This window comes from Capsicum annuum, chromosome 11, assembly GCF_002878395.1.
Source record: "Capsicum annuum cultivar UCD-10X-F1 chromosome 11, UCD10Xv1.1, whole genome shotgun sequence".
Taxonomy (NCBI): domain Eukaryota; kingdom Viridiplantae; phylum Streptophyta; class Magnoliopsida; order Solanales; family Solanaceae; genus Capsicum; species Capsicum annuum.
The window spans coordinates 213,743,858-213,763,962 of NC_061121.1; the positions used below are offsets into that span (position 1 = coordinate 213,743,858).

At 31.2% G+C, this 20,105-nt stretch overlaps 1 pseudogene; it reads left to right on the forward strand.

Annotated features, from left to right (window-relative positions):
- Nucleotides 1–4,447: 4,447 nt before the first annotated feature.
- On the forward strand, nucleotides 4,448–8,809 carry LOC124888965 (annotated as a pseudogene).
- Nucleotides 8,810–20,105: the final 11,296 nt, after the last annotated feature.

Sequence of the window (20,105 nt, forward strand, 5' to 3'; positions counted from 1 at the left end):
TGGTCATCCAAAATGGAAATTTAGAACATTTGTTTGAAGAATTGATAACTAAATCTTTTTAGTCGTTTGATTTCTTACCGTATTGCGAGAAAATATAGTTCTTTTGTCTTAATTTTGTTCAAATTTCTATAATTGTTTCTTCCCTCAAGTGTTTGTTCAACCTCTCTTAGAGCTTGTTTTGTATTATTTTTCTTAATCAAGGTACTTTAATGACTAAGATAAGCTTGAGTAAACTTTGTAAGCAAGAATAAGATCATGAATTGAAAGAGGTTCGATGCAAACATGAAAGAAATAAATGATTTTTGATTATCAACAATGAAAAACACAAAAAATTAGGTGTTTATCCTTTTTATCGTGTTGAAATTTGCTAATAAACTTGAAAAGAAAAGAGAGAAATGATTTTGAAGTTTCCCTTTTGTTCGTCGGTTGGTGGTCTTCAAATAGATTTTCTTTTGTCGATTCATATTCTACCCGAATGAATCGAGTAGGGTGAAATAATTGGATTGAGTCGGGTTAGGATGTGGTAATTTAGTTGGGTTGGGTTAGGTTTAATTTAAGGGTCTGTTAATTTATTTTAAAATCGAATTAAACACGTGACATCACCACAGGGCGAGTGGAGTACTCCACTCATTAAACTTGGGCATAGGTATTGCGGAGAGTAATTAAATTTACTTTTATATAGTATAGGTGTGTAATAGGTCATGTTAATAGTTTAAGCGTGTCTTAGACTTTTCGTGTATAGTTTGAAGTGAAAACGATGACTTTTTCCTTAAAATTTTATTTAGCCGTCATAGAAATAAAAAATAAAAAATAAATTTATTTTTTTCAATATTAAAAGAATAAAAATCATAAATTTTATCCTCAAATATACGCCTGCTTTACTAAGAATAAATTAAACAGAGTCAATACAACTTCAATAATTTCGTAACTAAATGTGTAAAGATTTACTAAGCTCCAAAAAACATATACACTTTAGTACACTATAAAAAGCATGCATGTATATAAACACTTTAGCACTATAAAAATATTTTTAATCAAATAATGGATGCTTCCTCCCACCGTTTTTCCCCATCTTTATAAAAAGGAGTGGACACCAGAAACACCTGAGAATATTTTTAATTTTTTAAATTTCATATTAGAATTATCAGGTATAATTTCTACGTGAAATATTATCAAATTTTTATAAAAAACACACACTTTAGTTGTCGGTCATTTACTTTTTCTATCTAAAATATAAACATATTTTGCATGCACAACTATAATCAATTTTGAACCAACTCACAAACCCACAAATGACACTCAAGTTTTTTATTCGAACGCATCATCAATTCTTAATTGCTTTTCATATCTCTAATTTTGGATTTTGGTTCTCCTAGAGACACCCAAGTACTTAGCAACACGTGTCATTCATATTTGCAACTCATAAAATAACAGACAAACTTTTGGTGCCAAGAAAGTAATTTCAGATTAAGCCATCGACGATAACTTAAAAGGAAAAATAAATGGAGAATAGAAAAGCTAACCAAACGTTAAACACTTAAAAACTTATTAATTTATGGAAGTATATTAATACTGTAATACCAAACCGCTTTAGTACTTCCAACTAAAGATGTAGCAGGGATAAGATGAATATTATTTTATCTCATGTTTGGTATGAGTTATTAGCTAATACCGAAATTATTATCTCACCTTTTACATCATAATGATGAGATAAGTTATCCTACATACTCCTTCCATTCCAAATTATCCGTCCCAAATTTTCTAATTTGATTTCCCATTTTACTTGTCCTTTTTCAATAATCAAGAAGAGACAATTTTTTTTTCATGTTTTATCCTTTGGATTAATTACTTTTTCTACAAATTAAAATATAAACATCATTTAAAAGGGGTACTATGGTAAACTAGCCATATAATTAATTATTTTTCTTAATCAATGTGTCATCTAAATTTGGAACGAAGAGAGTACATGAGATAACTAATTTCAAAATTAATCATCCCGGATTACTCTTTTCCAACCAAACCACTCCTCTTCCGGCAGTACACTATTGTACAATTTTTAAGGTTACACAAATTAAAGAAGAGAGAATAATTCAAAGCCACGGACAATTCTTTTTTATTTTTATAGTATCATCACCTATTTAAAACTAATTAAAAGAACATATACACAATGCCACATGTGACCAAGTCAAAATCATCCATTCAATTTCAAGAATAATAAGAGTAATTAACCATCAAAAGTACTTACATGAAGAAACTCGATTTATAGTTTCTTTGACGTTGAAGTTGTAGAGGAATAATAAGATCAATTTTTTTTTATTTGTTTCTTTGACGTTGAAGTTGTAGAGGCATAATTCCAACATTTCCCAAGCATTGGAAGCAATAAAAGATATAGTTTTGCTCAAATTATCAAAAATTTGAGCTTTAATTTGGCCTCTTATGCTTTTGGGTTCTTTGGAGGAACAATAGCCATCAAATGATTATGTGACTGTCAACAATGCATACAATTAGAAAAAGAAAGATCGAAGTTATACATATTGATGGTAAAATAATTATTATATTTTATACTATCAGTCTAATTTAATAGAAAGTAAATTTAGAGCGTGAAAAAAAAGGAGAGGGAATATTGGAGAAGTGGGAGACTAACGTGAGTAGATGTTATTCAAGGTAGCATATACAATATTATATTTCCTTTATTATTGAATCTGTCATATGCAAAGTCCTCTTTTGTATATATAATTTATTACTACTTGGTAACTAGATTGCATACACCGTTTTAGCAACTCAAGAGGTATTCCATTTTCCCTGTCTTCTCAAAATTTCTTTCTTGGTTACTATATACTATATGTTCTTTAAGTTATTCGTTCATTTCTTGATTGCTTTTTGTATTTTGTGTTGCGCTCTTTCTCCATTTACTAGATACCGTAGTCCGTGCCAGTACGGGTCCAACATATCTTATTTACGTTATCTCAATTTATGTAATACAAATAGTATTTGGAGTGTCAATTATTTTTTTATTAATTTTAAATAATTTAAGTTGCCAATCATTGTGATTTATAATATCTTTTATGTAATTTAGTAATTTATGTTATTCGCTTTGTCCCAATTTTAAAATTTAGTGAGTCAGTCAAATTTTTTTACTAATATGTTTTTTTAAAAAAAAATATTTTAAGTTGTTAATCTTTGTGATTTTAGTATTTTTTAATGTAATTTCAAATAATTTATGTTCCTTGCTTTATCGCAACTTATGTGACACTATTAAAATTTCAAAAGTCAATCATATTTTTTACTATATGTTTTAAAAATATTATAAGATGTTAATAGTTATGACTTATAATTATTTTTTGCATAATTTTTAAATATATAATATTTTACCAAAATAAAGTAAATAAATTAAAATAAACAAAGTACTAAATTTTTAAAACATGTTAAATTCGAAAACATCATTTGGATCAACAAATTACTAAATTAAAATAATAAAAACATGCAAATTATAAACTATCCCGAATTTATGTGACACAAATATAATTTAAATAATCAATCAGATTCTTAATATGTTTTTAAATATTTTTAATTGTTAACTATTGAATTTATAATATTTTTTAATGTAATTTTCAAATAATATATGTTACTCTCCTTATCCAAATTTTTGTGGTACTGATATTCAATTATATTCTTAAAATAATTTAAATTTTTAATTATTATGATTTATTACTTTTTCTTCTATTCCAATTTAAGTAGCACTGAAATAAATTCGAGAGTCAACCAAATTTTATGATTGAAGCAGCCAAGTGGATATGTCCTAAATGACTTATAATACCTAATTAGAAGTGATATAACAAAATTACTATGAGAAAATATTTGTGAAAATAATTTAAATGAGTCTTATAAAAGATGTCATGTTAATTTAAAACATCAAGAATTAATTTATCATTTTATGTCAATTTTATTTTTATTAAATATTATTAAATTTTCAATACCTAAATGACTTATAATAATTAATTAGGGGTGATATAGTAAAATTACGGTTGAAGCAGCTGAAGTAGACATGTCATAAATGTTCATTTTACCTTTTTTATTAAATGTTATTAATTTTCTTATATGTAAATGTTTTATAATAATTAATTAGGGGTAATATAGTAAAATCATGGAGCAAACATACTTGTGAATTTTTTTAAATAAGTCTTCATATAAGATGTCCTACTAATTTAAAACATCAACAATTGATTTATCATTTATACCTATTTTATTATTTATTAAATATTATTAATTTTTTAATACCTAGATAACTTATAATAATTAATTTAAGGTGATATAATAAAACTACATTGAAGCAGCTGAAGCAGACATGTCATAATTGTCTATTTTACCTTTTTTAAATTAAGTATTATTAATTTTTCTTATATATGAATGACTTAAAATAATTAATTAGGGATAATATAGTAAAATCATGGAACAGCTGAATCAGGTGAAGAAGAAGACATGTTGACGAAGAGGTGTCTGCTTCTTCACTCTTATTAATAGTAGTAATTTATCACAAGTGGGGTCTGAGAAGAATGTGCACAAATTTTATTCTTATTTTATGAGGTAGATAAGTTGTTTCCAATAGACCCTAGATTCCGACATTCGTGTTATTTTAAACTCAAACGAAAAAGAACCCTTAAAACTTTTTAAATCTATCCTTGTACAAGTTTTAACTCCTTTTAGGAATTTGCATAAAAGCGATTGAGAAAATTAAGGAATATTATAGATTTGCGATTTGAGATTGTTTTGACTTGTGATGCTAGTACAAGGGTGTAACTTATGATGCTAAGACACTGCAAAAATGTGGGGGGATGTCGGTTGGATCCTCCAAAAGAAGTGCATTTTTGGAGGATCCGGCACAGGTATGACAATAGTTTGGAGAGTCTGAGCAACATAGAAATAAGACCCGAGTACAAACCATTCTCCTCAGACCTCACTAGTAGAATTGGGTATATTGTTGTTGAGCATATATAGTTTTTAATAGATTTTCAGGAACAAAATTTCCTTATGTCTATTAATAACCTGGAAATAAGGGTACTAGATGCTGGTAAAGATTATTTTTTCCCTAATCATTACCAAATTTCAAGTAAGAACAAAAATTACATGAAAATTATAATGTGTTGTAAAATTGACAATCTTTACTTAGAAGTCATATGCAATTTCTATAAAAAGGTAGTAACTCGAAAAAAAAGGTTCAATTTAACTAGACCAGATCAATGGATTTTGCAGATCATGTTATTTATAAAATCATTGATCCCCTATAGCAACTTGCAGGTTTGAGGTCATACTTGGAACACAATAGTTAATAGATATAGCTTATGCTAGTGTTGCTTCTCTTATGAGAACAATACAATCGATCTTGATATCCAATTCGCCAGTGCAATCTCTAATTTGTGACCACATAGAAGAATTGCTTGCGCTTCATGAATAAGTTAGTTCCCTGGAAGTATTTCTCAAGAACTTTGAGAGAAACAATGTTTCTGGGGAAATGACAATTTTGATGTAGAGGTGAAGGAAGTTGCAAATGTTGTTGAATACACAATTCAACTGAGACTAATCGAAACTGTAATGAAAGAAAATGAAAGCCAGAAAAGAAAGGCACTTCAACGGTATCTTCAAAGCCTGCAAAAGTAATAGAGGACATTAATAATCGTGTCTGAAAAGAGTCGACAAAGATTCAAGTTAAAGGCAAACAAATATCAAAGGAATCAATAGTTCAAAAATTTTCAAGTTCAACAAAAGATACCCTAAATGTTAAGAACAATATGGTTGGACATGATGCTCAAAGGAAACGGTTGTTAGAAGATCTGACTAGAGGCTGCTCTGGCGAACCCAAAGTCATCCCAATTGTCGAAATGGGAGGCATAGGTAAAACAACCTTAACGAAAGAAGTTTACAATGATGTATCAATTCTATCTCATTTTTATGTTTGTGCTTGGGCTACTGTATTTCAACAAAACAATCTAAAGAAAATCTTGTTGAGTCTTCTGCGTTCTACAAAGGGTGACACGTTTGACATGGACGACGAGGCAGAGCTAGCTGACATGCTACAGAAAAGTTTAAAGGGTAAGAGATATTTACTTGTACTGGATGACATGTAGAAAAGTGAAGCATGGGATGACGTGAGACTATGTTTTCCAAGTGAAAACAATGGGAGTAGAATATTGATGACAACCCGTAACACTGAGGGAGCTCGTTGTGCTGGTACAAAGAATTTTTTTTTGCAAATGGATTTTATGGATCAAGATGAGAGTTGAAACCTTTTTAAACAGGTAACATTCTCAAATGAAGCATTACCATCTGAGTTCGTGACTGTTGGGAAGCAAATTGCAGAAGAATGTCACGGGTTACCACTAACTATTGTGGTGGTTACAGGGCTTCTCAAATCTAAAAGGACAATAGAAGATTGGGAAAGTGTTGCTAAAGATGTCAAATCATTCGTCACAAATGATCCTAATGAACAATGTTCCCAAGTGCTTGAGTTGAGTTACAATCACTTGACGAGTAACCTAAAAGCATGCCTTTTGTATTTTGGAATTTTTCTGGAAGACAGTGAGGTGTCAGTAAAGAGATTGGTGAGATTATGGATTGCTGAGGGGTTCCTGAATATGGAAAATGACTTGAAAGGGGAGGCTGAGAAGTGCTTACAAGATCTTATCAACAGATGTCTAGTTCTAGTCAGTGAGAAAAATCTAGATGGAACAAAACTTCGATCATGTAGGGTTCATGATATATTTGACCTGTGCTTGAGAGAAGTTCAAAGGGGAAACGTTTTTATCATGGACGACATTGTGTTTGAAAAATCCGATGCAAATCATGTTCCTTCAGAATACCAATCTCTCATTAGCCATAACATGAGGCCCTTCAAACGCTGGACGGATGATGAAATTGTGATTTTCGCTATGGTCTTTATAGGGCCCTTCTTACCCCTGGACATCGTCAGTTGATAGATCATGATGACAACAATCTTTTGAGACGAATTCGTTCTATTTTCTTTTCTGGTTATGACTCTCCAACTTTTATTCTCGAATCAGAGCTTTTATATGTCAAATTACTCCAAGTCTTGGACTTGAGTCCCATAAAGATCAATTGTTTCCCTCGAGAGATACTAAGTCTCATATGGTTGAGGTACCTAGCATTGCCCTGCTCTATGAATCTTGACGTGCCTCCAGAAATTTGTTGATTATGGAATTTGCAGACATTCGATGTTAAAGGGTATTGTGCATTGAGTATAACTTTACCTGAGCAAATTTGGTGACTAATGCAATCAAGGCATCTAAAATGTCGGAACAACTTTTATTTGCCAGATCGCCCAAGCGGATCTGTTGACAAAGGGAGGCACTTGGATTTGTCAAATATACAAACTATTTCTTACTTGTCTCCATGTTGCACGAAGGAGGTTGTTTCGGGGATTCAGAATATTGAAAAATTAGGAATCCATGGAGATGAACATGACTATGAAAGTTTTCAAAATTCTGGATTTCTTAACAATCTTGTCCAACTGCAGCAACTTGAAGCATTGAGTTTAACATTACTATCTATAGGCAATTTGCCAGCGATCATTCCAAGTGCAAAAGCTTTTCCAGCAACGCTCAGGAAGTTAAAAGTTGGCAGGAACTAATCTAAATTGGTCGTACTTGGACATCATAGCTGAGTTCCCTAACCTTGAGGTGCTGAAGCTGATGTACAATGCTTGTCGTGGCAAAAAATGAATTCCAAAGGTTAGAGGATTTACTTGATTGAAGCTTTTGGTAATTCAAAATTCTAAACTCGAGTACTGGAAAGCCACGGATGACAATTTTCCTGTCCTTGAGCGCCTCGTGCTTTTCTTTTGCCAAAATTTGAAAGAAATACCCATTGAGTTTGCAGATATCCACTCATTACGACTGATTAAATTAGAATTGTGCAATCCTGAACTTGAGACATCTGCTGGACGAATTCAACAAGAACAAGAAGACCTCGGCAACAAACCCGTGGATGTTCGTATCCTAAAATGACCCAGGTGTGTGTTACATTATATTCCAGAATAAACATCCCACAATTGCTTATTACACTTGGGGGTCATTTGGTAGGATAACATTTTAAAAAGTAATGAACGCATTTTGAATCTGTATTACTAATACCTTATTTGGTACACTCTATTTGGTTTTATGCCATGGATCATCATATCATACCTATAGCAAGCTCATACAAGTAATTCTCGGGAGTTCATAGAGGGAAATAAGGAATTCTTTGGGCCACTATTGATAAGCCTCAGCTAATTGGCATCAATAGAATCAGTAATTTTTATTTTTTTTTGCAGTGATCAAAATAGTTATTGGGATCAGTAAAATAATTCAAATGTTGTCCTGAGTGTCCTTATTCAGAGTAGTTGTCGCCGTTACGTTGCTCGGGCTTTCCAAAAATGATGTCGTACCCGTGTCAAATTTTTCAATAATACACTACTTTTGAAGGATCCGACACACATCACACATCCATCGATATTTTTAAATAACAAGGGTTGTAAGTGAGGTGTTTCCCTATGGAAACATTGGGACAAGGATTTGTAATGTATGAAGAGTTTAAACATATTCTTACACGAGGGCTTGTATTATAGTCAAATAATTCATTATTACTACAAGTTACAACAAACAAGAAAATCTTATTTAATATGGAGAAATAAAGGGTTTGCGAGTTACCAACTTAAAATATAGAAGGCTGAAGCTTACATCTTTTTGGCCTTCGATGGTTGTTAACTATCTATGAATAAATCTATCATATTATATTGTATTATTTTGTGGATAGAACATTAGAATAGATCGCATTGTAGTTTATTTAATAACTAATAAATTTATTAAAATGCCCATCACTTCTGCAAATATTACATTTAATTATCAATCATTACTATCTGCAATTGAAAGGTTAGTGTGATGTACATGAAACATATAACTGATTCAGATTTTCTTGAGACTCAGGGATAGTTGTTGTCGTCGAGTGATGCCAAGAAATTCATTTCAAGTTAAGCCGTAGAGGAAAGTTTAAAGAAAAAAAAGATAACGAACAGAAAAGCTAACCACACGTAAAACATATTAATATATGAAATTAATAAGTACTATAGATATCCAAAAAAAAAAACACTTTTGATGCACTAAAACTTTCGCTATACGCAAAGTCCGAAAAAAATCCCGACCACAAGATCTGCTATAGATATCACTAACAATATAATTTTTATTCAATCACTTTTAGTTCTTCCAACAAAAGATGTAGCAGATTAAGGTAAACCACAAAAGCCTTTTGGCAGTACTAGTGTACAATTATCAAATATTACACGATTTAAAGGAGGGAATAATTCAAAGCCATTGACCATTCCTTTTTATCGTATCATCACCTATTTAAAACTAATTAAAAAGAAGATATACAATAATGTCACATGTGACCACATCAAAACCATTCATTCAATTTCAAGAATAATAAGAGTAATTAACCATCAAAGAAATACTTATATAAGAAAACTTGATTTATAATAAAGAGGTCATTTTTTTAAAATTACTTTTTGAAGTTGAACTTGTGGAGGCAAAATTCCAACATTTCCCAAGCTTTGGAAGCAATAAGAAATATAGTTTTACTCAAATTCTCAAAAATTTGAACTTTAATTTGGCCTCTTCTTGGTGGAAGCATAGTCCTCTTATGCTTTTGGTTCTTTGGAGGAGCAACAGCCATTAATTGATTATGTGATCGTCAACAACGTATACAATTAGGAAACTAAAAGATTGAAGTTATATATACTGATTGTATTAATAATAGTATGTCATACTATCAGTATAATTTAATTGATAGTAAGATTAGAGAGTGAAAAGAATGAGAGAATATTGGAGAAGTGGGGAGTGAGTTGGTGTTATTGAAGAGAGAAAAGCTACAAGGCCACTACGGATTTGGGGAGATTATATAGTCTCATAAAAGGGGCCTTGACCATAAGTGGCCAATTACATCAAGAAGGACCCCATAAAAAGAGAAGAGATTGGAAGTAACTTCTTGGCAAATGCATAGACAATTCGTAATTGTTGACTTTGGTTTAATTTGTGGGCGGTTAATCTAATGGGGTCATCCTTGTCATTTTAGAGAATGTACCATGGGAAGAAGGAGTTGCTCGGCTGACAAACATCCCCACTTTCAATTTGCGTTTGGTCATGAATTTTTTCTTTTTAAATTGAAGATAAAATTAAAGTTGTGTTTGACCATATTTTTTAGATTTTTGAATTTTTTTTTAAAAAAATATAATTTTATACCTCAAATATTTAGAAATTATCAAAATTACTCAACATAACTAATTTACCTACAAGATACAACCAAATGTAAGAGGAAACAATAATATTGTTGGTGTTGCATAAAGAGTCACAAGAATGAACGGATTAAGGTTCCGTTGTATCATGAGTAGATTTTGATGAAGAAGAAAGAAATTGAAGTTGTCTTCAATTTTGAGGTCTTTTATTAATGAAAGTACGAAGAAGTGGATAATGTGGCAGTGGCGGAGCCAGATATTTTATGAAGGGTGTGCAAAATTTTAAAAAGCAGCTAACAAAAAATATTAATGAGTGAATTCATATTCAACTTGCTCAACCTAGCGACTTTATCATAAACAATGTCAATAATTTATTTTTCATCAAATACAAACCGTCTAAATTTTTCTTCAGTTTGGATTTCTTTCTAGTTATAAAAAATACACAGTAAATTGTATAAACTAAATCATAGTTCTATGATGGATGGATCGAGATTTTTACTAAACACATATAACACATTCAAGCAAAAAAAAAAAATACTAATTTGTTGATTTTTACTTAAATTTAAAGTAATTTTTTTATCTTTAATTTTGCTGCTTCTTAATTATAATAGATTTTAAATTTTTTGTGTTTTGATAGAAAATAAGTGAAAAAAATAAAAAATATTTTTAAATCGTGGTTAGTTTTCCGATTCACCTATAAAACAATGAAAAAAAAATTAATTCTTCATTAATTTTTTTTTGTTTCAAACCTCCTAATAATCTATTAGGAGGAATGAAAAATATATGTGTAATTGGACATAATATATATTTTTTTAATTTATTGGGTAGAAACTTGTTTGAAATGTTATTTTATATTTAATATAAATAAATATTTAAATTAAAGTTTCAATTAAATTTAATAATTACTAATAATTTTTGATTCTACCTTGACTTATGTGACACATTTTTTCTTTTAACATATCTCAAAAAAAATGTTATCCAAAATTGAAACTCGTTTAACTTTAGGATTATTCTTTTAATCTAAATAAAATAATTTATAAATATATAAATAATTAAATAGCACCTTATAAACTGTTAAGGAAAAATTGATTTATACATTTTGATTTTGATTGAGGGTCTCGTGTGGCTGCAGGGAGGCGGGTAAAAAGAAAGAGTTTGAAGAATGAAGAATTAAAGGAATAAAAAAAATTGAAGAATGAAGAATTAAAAGGAATAAAAAAAATGAAGAATGAAGAATTAAAAGGAATAAAAAAAAATGAAGAATGAAGAATTAAAAGGAATTAAAAAAAATGAAGAATGAAGAATTAAAAGGAATAAAAAAAATGAAGAATGAAGAATTAAAAGGAATAAAAAAAATAAGCTAGTGGGGACTCGGAACTCACTTGAGAAATGATCTTTCGACCTTGTAATCCTTTTGCACAACCTTAGCTACTGAGCCAAAGGCTCTAACAACAACTGCAACCGCAGCTATATATTCCTATTTTATAAATTTTAATCTATATACATGATGTAATTTTCAACGAAGGGAGTTCACTTGACACCCTTGATTAGCTGTAGCTCCACCCCTATAATGTGGTAGTTAGGCATTTAACTCTTACTGTTGATTGAAATTAATAGGGTGTTTTTATAAAATAAAAAACAGGATCATTTGTAACCATAAATAAAATTGAAATTGAAGTTGGAAAAAAGTAAAAACAAAATAAACTGTGTTCACTTTTCTAAAAACGATTTGACATTGGATTTAATATTCTCATGGCCAAACACCCTAATTTTCATTAAAGTGAAATAATTTTTCGAAAAAAATAAAAAATTCCTATGGTCAAACGGATCCTAACATTATAAGTAGTCATTTGGCCATGGAAATTTTTTCACTTTTTTTGAAAAATTATTTCACTTTAGTGAAAAAATAAAAAATAGTGGTGTGTTCGATCATAAAAATCATTTCACTTTTAGTGAAAATTGTTTTTGGACTTTTCTCTCTCCTATTTCTCTCACAAAATTTCAAAAATAACTTTAATTTATATTCATGGCCAAACATCACACCAACTCGAACTTCAACTTCAATTTCATTTTTAACTCAGAAAAATTATTATTTTCATGATCAAATGAAGCCAAAGTTTGAACTATCAATGAAGTAAAAGGGTAAAAGTTTTAAGAAGAGGTAAAAAGGAGTCAGGGTAGTAGTCCTCTGAAGTGGAATCTAGAAAAAGTAAAGGGTATGCATACTTTATCCTTATTTTAAAAGTTGAAAGAGGTTGTTTTTGATATATTCTATACAACCTGTTTGACCATAAATATTAGTATTTATGTTTATTAAAAATGATTTTTTACTTTATTTGTAGATCAGTATTGAATATGGAAATTCCAAATCAAATTTGGAGTTTTACTTTAAATGTGGAAAACAACTTATCTATTTGTCAACTCATTTTTCACTTTTGGAGTTGTATTTATGTACATTCAAGTATGAACATTATTCTAATATTCTTTACAAGAATATAACTAAACATGACTCCCTCACAGTAAGATAAAAAATATTTAAAATTTATGATCCAACACCTAAGCTAGAAGTCAATGTAAAATCCTTTATTTGTAGTAAGAATGAAAGTTTGGCCCTTTTGCGATAGTCCATGGCCAAATTTTTTGGCCCTTTTTCATATTATATATATATATATATATATATATATATATATATATATATATATATATATATATATGAAATTAGTATCTAATTACTAACACTTGATTTTATTGTTCTATAATTTAAAACCTATAAAATTTAAATTCTGATTTCGCCTCTGATTATATAGCTCGATTAATGGTGGAGCCAGAATTTAGCTAAGAACATATGCAAATTTTCTTTTACATTGTGTTAAGAGCGTGCAAAATTAAATATACACTTGTAATAGTTAATGTTTAGCCTCTATACACCACATAATTTTTCGATAACAAATATGCACTAAACCATCCTTCGCCTAACGTCTCTCTCCCATATGCTCGATACATTTCAAGTTGAATAGTAACCAACTGTCCAATATGTTTCTTAACCAAGTTGAAAAGTTGCTCAAAATAAACATCCGATGTGGCCCTCTCTACTTGTTGACTTATTTATATGCACATACATTTATTGAACATGTAACTTATCTTTTTTCCATTATTAGAAATTCTTTTAAAAATAGTAATAATAGATATATTCGAGATGACCTGATAGTAAAAAAAATATTTACAAAATCATTTGTCAATGGTCTTAATTGAGCTATCCACTTAAATCAATCAATTGGTCAAGATTTTAATCGAGTACTATCTAGTGAAGTTTTTATGATGGGGATTAAATTTATCGTTTAATGATGCCATTAAAACCTTATCGTAAAGACACTATGGTCTTCACTGCCTGATTGTAACAAAAGCTATGGTCCTTTCAAATGCAATGTGAAACAAGACAAAAAAATAGTGAAATAACTAGAACATGTATTCTTGTAGACCCAATAACACTGTCCTTTTGTTTGGTGTGTACTCTTTTTGGCCAGTCAAATACAATTTAAATTACAAGGAACAAGACCAGGCCATTTAATTTCAAGTAAAAAGAAGTCACAAGATTTAAGAATAAATTTTCACTTGACCAATGTTACAAGTTTCATATTCTGCCCACACACATGGCCCTTCTTGTCCGCATACATCATAGTACAAGATGTGGTCACCAATTCATATGAATATTAGTTCATTTCATACACGAAGTGAATTTTTTAAACAAACCCTCCACCTAAATCACGTGGATAACGAAGAATAATAAAGAGAATAAAATACTCAGAGGCGAATCCAGGATTTGAATTCTGTGGGTGCACCAATGTTGTGAAAGGCACGCATAAGCCTCGAAGTAAGACTCAAAATGTGTTGAACGCTCGTCCGCTTAATGTGCTAAGTTCTAATTTCTAATACATACTTTTCCTAGACGAAGGCTAAACAATTGATATTTCACTTTATGAAAAAAAATAATTTTTTTGTTCATATATTTCTCATTCATACTTATATTATTAGTTTTGGACTAAACATATATTTATATTTTTTTCTCCTTTTATGCCTTTTTAGTTAAATCTCACACTTTATTTGTACTTTGTGATTAAACACAATAGACTTTGAAGCTTTTTTACGCTTATTGCTTTTGATAATATTGTGGTGCACCAATATTATCTTAAGACGTTAGAAAAACTTTGAGTGTAGATTAAGGGATATTATCATATTCAATTGATCGCCAAAAACATGAACAATAATGCAAAAATAATTATATCGAACGAATATGAATTCTAAGATAATAACTTTACTTTCTTATAATATAAAGTTTACTTTTATAACCATCAATTGTGGTAGGTTAGTGGTGAAGGGGTGTTCACCTTAGGGATTGGTTGTGAGTTTGAATCTCCATTTCATTGATTTTTGTTACAACTTTGGTAATAAGCCTTTAAATCTGAAGAATTGAAATATGAAGTTTATTTTTATCAATTTTTAACAATCATTGTGGTAGGTCAATGGTGAAGGAGAGTTTACCTTAGGTACTGATCGCTGTTCGAATCCCCATTTCAACAAGTTTTGTTAATAAGCCTTTAAATCTGAAGAATTGGAAATATAAGAGAAAACGTTGTGTGTTTCCCGGGAATCGACCCTTGGTTACGTGGGTGGAAGTGTGGGCGTCAACTAGCACACCAAAATGCACTATCTGTCAACTATGGGTGCACTATAGTATATATTCCAATTTATTAAGGTATATATAAATATATATACATAATTTTTTTCGACGTTTACGGGTGCACGTGCACCCTACTGCTACACGTGGGTCCGTCTGGGTCCGTCTCTCAAAATACTATTAACTTTATCTTATCATAAATAGATGTGGAGGAGAAATACAAGTATAGAAGTCAACACAAAAAACCCCAACGATATATAAGTCACGGAGCACTAGTATCTCAATACAATCAGAGACACAACTCAAACTAATTTTTATTTCAATTGAACTCCTTAATTCCTAGTAAAAGTTTTTTAATTAGACACTTTCGATTCAAATATATGTTCTCAATCATCTAATTAGACAACTGAATCAGCCACATAAAATATTTTATTTCCTTTAATCATACAGATTAACCTCAATAAACCATAAAAATCTCTAGACATTGAGATTGATACCCTTTATTTTTTGTAACTAGCCAACTTTCATTAATTAGCAAGTAGATATTTACAAATCCAAACATACACCAATTTCTATAGGTAAGAAAGAGATTTATAAGTCCACCTTCCAGGGAGGTAACTTCTTCAGCTCATTCTTATGCAACTACTCATTAACTAGGAAACTTTTTTTTTTTTGAATAACAAATATAAGTAATTTCTCTTGCTAAAGCATCACATGATCTTGCCTTCTTCTAACAAATTCTTGTATTCCTCTCTATATCCACTATGCATGAATGTATTCTACATAAATCATCTTTATTATTTGAGCATGCCTTGATTTCCCTTTGGTGATGTATAGTATCCAATTTAGCATTTGTTCTCAGGTGAATTACGTTGGTTGGCAACTTGTGGCCATTGCAACTCCAAAGTCTCCTAGCTACCACACATTCAGAAAATGGATGATTCATGGTTTCTTTCTCCAATTTGCACATTGTACATTAAGCTTCGACCTCTATTCTCCATTTTCTCAATCTGTCCATAGTAAGCAGTCGATCCTGAAGTTACAACCACATAGTGAATACTGCTTTTGGTCTTGCATTATTTAGGAACATCAATCCTTTCCATGTCATTTTGATAGGACACCTAACATTTTCAGATAAGTACTCTTGATAAGTCTGCTTTTCAGTAACAGGCTGTATTAATCCAAGTTGTGTTCTTGCATTAAAAATCTTCTTGATCATCCAATAGGTTTGTTGTGGAACTGGCATGATTTCTAATTGTAGCATCTTGATATAATATGAATGGATCCATATAATCCACAAGGTGCGTTTTTTCGTTAGACAAATCTCAACAAGATTTTGATATGACTGCTTTATTCCACAGTTTCAAGTTGGTAAGGTTAAGGCCTCCTTCTGTTTTGGGCAGACACATTCTACTCCATGTAATAGAGATTTCTTAGTCACTTCATTAGCACCTGACCATATGAAGCTCCTACAATAAGCTTCAATGATTTTCATCATCTTCCCTGGGATAACAAATATTTGAGCCTAATATGATTGTATCCCAAAAATCATAGATTTCAATATTTGTACTCTAGTAGCATATGATAATTTCTTCACTGTCCAGGAGGATACTTTAGCGATTATCTTGGTTATGAGATATTGTCACTCAATTACCTTGAGTTTCTTCATAGCCAAGGTATTCCTAGGTATCTGAAAGGAGGATTAACTTGGTTATGTTACAGCATATGTTGAATGGTATTGTTAGAAAGATCAAGCACTACTCCATAGTACACGACGCTCTTGAACATATTTGCTTGTAGTCCAGATGCAGCTCAAAAAATTTGAAATTTTTTTCACGTAGCATGGTCACAGACAGGAAAATCAGCTTTGGAAACTAGTAACAAATTATCCTCAAAACACAAATGAGCAATACACAATTTAGCACATTTAGGATGGAACTTGAATTATTACTTATCTTTGAGCTCATTCAACGATCTGCTAAGATATTCCATGGCTATGGCAAACAGGTATAGAGACATCGAATATCCTTGCCTTAAACCTCTGGCAGCATCAAAAGGCTTGGTAGGTTTACCACTTGTTAGTAATTTTCGGAGCAAAACAGTGTACCTTTAGTTCGCAGCGGAAATCGATTATTCTTGCTTCCGAAAGGATCTGCCCCAAGTCCACTCCGTTTCTCTTGGAAACGAAATTGTTTCACCAATTAAATGCTCTTGTTTGGTGTTGTCGCTAATTTTGGTTCTACCTTTCAAGACCCAATTTTCTCTCTGTATTTTCTCTCTTGCCTCATATCAGAAAAGGAAAAAGAACATGATCATATATGGGATCTTTTAGGGCGGGAATAGTTATAATCGTTCCCCCTTTTTCTTTTGAATTCAGATTATATGTTAATCTCATTTTCCTGATATAAGAAACAGGTCTGGTCGGGTCAGTCCACATTGGTGACCCATACCCGTAATCCAACATCTCCCACTTCACACATGGTGGACATGACCTGAGCCAGTACGACATCAACAAATCACCAATTCATACGACAAATAGTTTGTGCGACCTGTGAGCATTACGAACTTTACCTATAAGGTTTTACAAGCCATACTTAGGAATCCAATGACATGTGGAAAGAATTCTCTACTAATATGAGGATACTAATACTCACAATACCGCAGACATCATTCACTACTTCAGTAGTTACTTATCTGATCCCCCATTCTCTTAAATACACAATTTTGTTATATGGTTAGTGTAATAGCCGGCTTGTTATATGTTCTTTATATACACAATTACACTTGACTCTTATATGGTTAGTGTAATAGCCGGCTTGTGTAAGCAAGTTAAAATATTCATTTTAATCGTCTTCCCTTTCTACTCGAATCTATCTGTTCCAATCAATTGCTTTCTTAGACATGCACCGCATTACCGTATCTTCCATGGCTATTAGTAACATGCTAAAGTAGCAATACCGATCGAAACTTCAAGAAACAGTCAAAGGTCTAAGGGTATTTCAATAAAAAGTTAATATAACTTTTTAGGGTCTCACACAATGAAGAAGTAGGGATTCATTCTTCCATTAACCCATTGGTCGCTAAGCTCACGTGGTATGAAACATTTGCTACGATGTTATCACCTTATATTGGTGTGTGTGTCTCACTCTTTTAGTCATTCAACATCGTACAGATCTAGGTCTAGACACCTCTAAATGTCTAACCTGAGTTTCTTTTTTTAATAATCCTCAAATCCATATTATTACAGAAACTCACATCTGGCTTTACAAAATAAGTCATTATCTTATGGTGGAATTTTTCTCTTCACGTTCCTCGACATAAGAGGTGATTGCTCATGTGAGAGAGCCAATCTCGCAACTTGTTCGACACACTATATTAATAAAACATATTTTCACATGCATATGAGATTGAACATAAATTCAAGATTCTTATATTGATAATAATAATAATAATCAAGTCATCCACAATACAAAAACATAATCATATCCTACGTAATCCTAGAGCCATAACATGTTTCTTAAACAAGTCTCTAGATATCGCCTTAGTAAAGGGATCAACTATCATTTCTTGTGTAGAAATGTATTGTAAAATTATTTCTCCATTTTCGACTATGTCTCTTATAAAGTTATACTTAATATCAATGTGCTTGGTCTTGCTGTGATATGTAGGATCCTTCGTATATGCGATAGCCGCTTGACTGTCACAACATAAAATCATGGGACCCTTAGAATTCTTTGCGATGTTCAAATGCTCAAAGAATCTCTTCAACCAAACAGCTTCTTGTACTGTAGATGCACAAGCCACAACTTCTGATTCCATAGTTGACAGGGCTGTGCAAGTTTGTTTCTTACTTTTTCACGAAATTGCACCACCATTTAGCAACAAGGCATAACCGGAAGTTAATTTTCTATCATACTGGTCACTAGCACAATCAACATCTGTATAACCTCTTATGGATAAATCGAATCCACTATAGAATAGTGAATAATCCGCAATTCCCTTCAGGTATCAAAAAATTCTCTTTACTGCTTTCCAATGATCTCTTCCAGGATTAGATTGATACCTGCTAACAAGACCTACGGCATAACAAATGTCTGGACGAGTACACATCATAGTGTACATCAAACTCCCAACTACATTGGAATATAGTACTCGAAACATGTCTACTTTTTCTTTTTCAGTCTTTGGACACATTTCAAGGCTTAAAGTTTCACCTCTTGCTATAGGAGTATCCATAGATTTGCAACTACTCATTCGAAATCGTTTCAAATTTTTCATTATATATGTTTCTTGAGATAGACTTAAAATTTTCTTGGAACGGTTTCTTTGGATTTTAACACCCAATATATAGTCTTCTTCACCCATATCTTTCATGTCAAATGACTTTGAAATCCATGACTTAATAGTTTTTACATACTCTAAATTATTTTCAGCTAACAAAAATCATCCACGTAAAGCGAAAGAATCACAAACATTTCATTGGACTTTTTCACATAGATGCAATGGTCTTCATCGATCATGGTGAAATCAAATGAAATCACTTCCTTATGAAATATCAGGTACCACTGCTTTGAAGACTGCTTAAGGAAATATATTGATATGTTTAATTTACAAACCTTCTTTTCTTGGCCTTTAACAACAAAACCTACAGGTTTTTCCATGTGGATTTTCTCTTTTAGTTCTCCATTGAGAAAAATGGTCTTCACGTACATTTGGTGTAATTCTAAATCTAAACGTGCAACTATAGCCAAAAGCAATCGAATTGAGGTAAATTTCATAACTGGTGAAAAAGTTTTCTCATAATCTATTCCAGCTTCTTGAGTAAAACCTTTTGCCACCAATCGTGCTTTGTACCTTTCTATTGACCCACTGATTTGCATTTAATTTTGAGTCATGGAAGTTAAGTATACTATAAAGCATGATATATGTACATGCGTCATGAGCTGCATGACTGGAGTTTGGAGTTTTCTACATTCGTGGGTCATGTCTTGGATTACTGAGGGGAGTAAAACTGAACTCCTTATACTGGGAACTAGAATCATACATGATTCCATGGAAAATGTGTGAATATAAGCTGGGCTCATGGAACAAAGATGTAAAACATGCGATGGCATCATGCTAACTGAAGTACAAAACTTTACACTGAGATAA